The sequence below is a fragment of the Thunnus albacares genome, chromosome 15, assembly GCF_914725855.1.
Source record: "Thunnus albacares chromosome 15, fThuAlb1.1, whole genome shotgun sequence".
NCBI classification, from domain to species: domain Eukaryota; kingdom Metazoa; phylum Chordata; class Actinopteri; order Scombriformes; family Scombridae; genus Thunnus; species Thunnus albacares.
The window spans coordinates 27579025-27584265 of NC_058120.1; the positions used below are offsets into that span (position 1 = coordinate 27579025).

The 5241-nt window shown below is 40.7% G+C and overlaps 1 long non-coding RNA gene across 3 annotated transcripts; it reads left to right on the forward strand.

Annotated features, from left to right (window-relative positions):
- The first annotated feature begins 528 nt into the window (after positions 1-528).
- Positions 529-3108, forward strand: LOC122998494. Of its 3 annotated transcripts, XR_006407438.1 has the most exons (6): positions 529-592; positions 688-777; positions 906-968; positions 1055-1128; positions 2139-2277; positions 2701-3108. It is a non-coding gene; the product is annotated as an uncharacterized LOC122998494 (long non-coding RNA). The 3 variants fall into 3 exon arrangements; XR_006407436.1 differs by having other exon boundaries at positions 2139-3108; XR_006407437.1 differs by lacking the exon at positions 2139-2277.
- Positions 3109-5241: the final 2133 nt, after the last annotated feature.

A 5241-nucleotide genomic window follows, 5' to 3' on the forward strand; every position in this document is an offset into this window, starting at 1 on the left:
TGTCGACGACCCCTCCAATCATCTACTCTCCAACCCTCTCAGCCACACTGTCCCGTACCAGCAACCCCTCCCCATTACACACACTCTCCCCAATCACTCCAGCCACATTATCCAGTAACAGCTGCCAACACTGAAGCGGCGTCTAATGTCACACACCCAGTCCAAAGCAAAAGTATGTGAGTAAAACCTATAACTGTAACTTTTAAAATACTTTCCAGTGACTGACACCTGGGATCAGGGAGAGGGGGGGAGATATTGTGGGCAAAGGTTGGACCCTACAAGCTCAGATCTGCAGAGCCTTCCCCCCTGGAAAGGAATCGGAGAGCGAGGCATGTGTTCACTTGTGTATTCAGCTTTAAGCAGGCTTAAAATTTTGTTGAAACAGATTAGCCTATTAATGAGGAAGTAAACTCTTTGCAGGTATCGAATTCTTACACGTCTGTAATATCATGACAAGCGCCATCTAAGGTGTTTGTTATAGATACGTTTGAATTGACGGCTGTTGGAAGGGCAATTGGATTTTTTTGTAGCTGGATGCTGCACAGTATGACTCATCAGAGCAGTTTGCAGGAACAGACACTGGACTCTGGTGGTTAAGTGCACTTTTGTCTAAAGCTATTTGCCCATCTTTAGCACATATAAAAGCTGCATGCACATTTAGGAGCCCAGCTGTGTATTTTTAAACAGGTTATGTACCCCTAAGGAACGAAAGGCCCTTTTTGTGGACCCATTTGGAGCTACCGGTGCCCAGCTGGAGAAATGCAAGGAAATAACAAGGTAAGCAAATCTTAGATGATCCCTCCTAAGTGCTCCTATTTTATCTCTGGTGTGGTAAATAGACTATTTCATAAAAGCCACAAAAGCAGCATCTCATACTTTGATCCCTTCATCTTCATGATGTTTAGCCTTCATTGCAGGAGGTTCCCCACCAGCAGGACACCACATCATGTGGGGTGCTGCTCTGTGAAGTAAGTAAAGAGACAGGTATGAATATGAATGTGATGGTCTTGCATAAATCCTTAAGTATACAGAAGGTTCAGTAACTATATAACAGATTCCCTGTTGGATCTCTGCCAATCCTGTGGGGAGAAAAATACAGGAACCATTAGACAGACCCATGTTGATTGGGTAAGAAAACAGCTTTGCTCCATATAAAGATGTTAAATTAGACACTTGACTCCTGCTAACTAGTTTGCTGGTCAGTCAGTGTAATCACTGTGGGGCATCGATAAAAATGCTCCTGAGACGGATTTGTCCTCAGTGAACTTTATTGCAAACTTCACGCGCTCTGCACCTTTAATACTTTCAGACAGGAAGTATGTGTCAGGTTGGGGAAGCAGGAGTGGACCCAAACACAGAGGCCGGAATGCAGATTTGATGAAAAAAATCTCCTTTAATCGTGGATGGTCATTAACAGGCAAACAGAGCTGAACAGAACTAGCAGACGAAACAAAACGAATGATCCAACAAAGACTCAACTCAAAACCAGACCTTAAAGACAAACTAAACTAATCGGGGAATGGGGAACAGGTGACGAGACACAAGGGCAGGCTGGGAGTGATTGGCTGAGGAAACACAAGAAGCAGAGCAGGGCTGACAAGACTGATACAGGGCAGGTGTGGGGAAGACACAGAGCAGAGCAGGGCTAACGAGGGTGAAGCAGGGCAGGTGTGGAGGAGTACATGAACACACACAAGGGAAACACAGTAACAAAACCAAAACCCAGAAAACACAATACTCTAAATACAACCCACACTAACCTGTCCAAGAACCATCATGAACCTAAACTAAAGTATACAACACACCAGGCTAAACAACAAAAGGCAGTCCAAACCCACCACCCAAATATAACAAGAAAACCCACATGACCCGAGGGGCTAAACAGAAGCGCAAACCAGGAGACCCCGAAGAACACAACAACACAAAGAGACCAAAAAACACACAAAGTCCAGGCAGGGTGTGACACTGTTTGTGAGATATAAATGAATCAATTATATGTGAAGTATTACAACACTCCCGCCTTATAATAGCATTATGTACATAATTTGTATACCTTAATACTCTTACACAGTGCTGGCAAACATGATAAACAACATTATAACATTTAGCATCTCTTATGTATTTATATGAATGTACAGAACACATGGCTCTAATGGACAGCGCCATCTTGGTTCATACACCTGCCTCTTTGCTACCTATGCAGTGAACGACACACCCAAACAGTGTCTCGTTACGAACGCCCCTAGAAACAACCACCATTTCACTCCAGACTACTAGGTACAGCATTGATACACATTACATGAAATATCGTTGCCATGTACCTGTGCATCAGCTCATACACCCAGTGAATTCTGAGCTAACCATGCTAACTGACATGAGCATGAATTACGGATGTTAAATGTAGCATATCTTTGAACAGAAAAGGAAACTTCTCAATAGACGCACACAGGCTCTCATTGTCCAAACTACTGCTACTAGGGATAAAACTTACGTCTGCTATGATTGATTGATTGACAGGTTATTTAACCAATAGAAACATACAGTAAGCAGGATTTAGCAAATGATAGATAATACTTAGAAGGAATAGACATTCAAGCGATATAAAACTGATGCAGAAAGACATGAAAAGGATATGAAATCTTCTTTGCATGAGTCTATTTTCACTTTGTGATCCTAAAGTGTATTTTATGTTTTTTCCAGATCAAATGCACAGCATGCGGCCACTGGTACCACTGGATTTGTGTGGGGGCGGCATCCCACAGACAAAGAATAATTTTGCCCCATGTCCTACATAATTCACTTTGTAAATAAATAACTATGCATTAAACCACTCCAGCAAACATTTATAATGGGAATGGGCAACATTATGCATCTCAAGAGTTTTAATAATGCAACTTTTCTTTTTTGACTTCACTAAAAAGTATGTCATGAGAAAGAGGACACCATCAACATCAAATGATTATAGTCATTTCCCCCCAGAACTTAAGCAGAAATTATAACCTCTGATCTTCAAAAAACTGTTTTAATTTCAGAGAAGTGGGCTTTTGTGGCTGCCATCATTGCAGCAATAACAGTGGTCACGAGTTAATCTAGAATCTAGAGATATTTTAAACCCAGAAGATGATTTCACATGTATCAAACCCCGAGTGGGAAGCTTTTATTTTGAAGAAAATACTACAAAATATGGTTAAATTTATTTCTGATCCCACAGTTTCACTATACGAAATTGAGTGATATAGAATTATAAATCATTAAGGCATCCGCAAGGTCAGCTACGACGTTTGCAAACAAAGATGACAAGTTAACAGGAAAACCAATTGATCCGTAACACCGGTGAATGGATTGTCGAACGAGCAGTTCTTATCTAATCGCTATAATTTAGTCTGTCTGGGAAATATTTACCTCCTGCAGACTTATAGCTGCTGTGCTATAATGGTGTGATTGTGAAGCAGGTATTTATTTGATGTCACCTGAGTTTTCAGCTGAGATGTTTGGATGTTTTGGTCGCCACAGGACAGAGCTGCCCCTGCTGCGCATCAACAGGCTGTTTTATTTTCTGTCTGTGTGTCAGCAGGGTGTGTCTGGATCATTTGTATATCTCTGATGTGTGTGTGTGTGTGTAGCGGCGTTTAGGGGCGAGATAGCTTCTTTTGAAAGTTCATTTTTAAAATCGACAGGGTGTGTTTTGTGAATATTTGTGTTTATAACGTGTTGAAGTGGCTGTAATGGCAGAGGTGGAAGACGTACTCAGATTCAGCAAAAGCACCAATACAGCAATGTAACAATACTCCATTACAAGTAAAAGTCATGTATGAAAAATCTTACTTAAGTAAAAGTTTATTAGTATTAGCAGCAAAACGTTTAAAGTCAAGTTACACATTTTGTCCCTGCAATTCAGGAGTTCTCAAAGTTTGATGACTGAGGGCCGATTTAGGGACCCGACATTGGATTGAGGGCCACGAGAGAAAAAACAGAACACAATCATTTCAAAATAAATGTTTTGTTTATTAGCCTAAACAGCCACATATACCAGTGATCACACCAGTACCATACAGGAGGCCTAAAAAGAAGAGTTCATTTTAAGATTAATCAAACATTCAGTTGCCTCAAAAGTGCCTTGCAAACACACACACACACACACACACACACACACACACACACACACACACACAGTACTGTTGATTTCCTGTCTTATCAGCAGGGACCTGATTCAGAACCAATTCCAGCTGTCATAATTGCTCTTTGAGATCGTCGGTCAGATCTTCAGTTTGTCGTGTCATTTGACAAACTTATGTCATGGAACTCTGATTTTTGTTGAGGGCATACAATGTCAGCCGCTTTCAAAACGCAGTCTTGCACAAACTCTCCGTCACCGAACGACTTGCTCCGCCTGGCAGTTTCTTGAGCTGCCGGCAGCCTGTGTAACAGCTTCGCCGGATTTTGCCAGATTTGTGAAGACTGACTGCTGGGCAGTTAAGCCTCTTTTGAAATTGTTGAAGCTCAGCTGTGCACTCCTTGCCTGTGAACTTACTGTACATTTTATAATTGGTATCATGATGGTTTTATGTTTAAACTCTAACAAACGATCTCACATAAATATGTATGACTTGTACAAATCCAGAGATTGCTTCTTTTGTGATCAGCAGGTGGTTTTTTATAGTAATTTGATTTTTGAATTTATGATAAAAATCTCTTACTCAGTGTCACAAACTCCTGTGTCTGCTGTGCTTTCACACCAGAGTTTGATTAGAACCAGACGACCGTCCGTCTTTTCAAGCGGTGTCTGTCTGGTTGTGAAATCTGCAGAGTTCGACTGACTTTCACAACTAAACCAAATAAGCAAACACACCAGAGTTCAATTGACCGTTAGCAAACAGGTTGGATGTGAAAACACTCAGTATCAAGCCAAGTTTACAGCTGCAGTGATTAGTTTGCATTAGTTAATCCCTCTGTGTACTTTAACCAGTTACTCAAGGTGAATTTAATCCAATTATTTTCATTAACGATGAACCATTCTTTTCATTCATTTCTCTTATTTTGTAAAGGTTCTTGTGTTTCCTCTTTTCTTCTCTTATGAATCACAACATCAAAGCAAATTTCTTGTACGTGCAAACCTACTTGGCAGTTCCCCTGTTTCTGCTTCTGATTCATATTCAGTCTATAAAAATGTCAGAAAAGAATATTTACGTGAACCTTCCACTTCAACTGTTTAAGCTTTTGGATACTCTTTATAAATTTGCA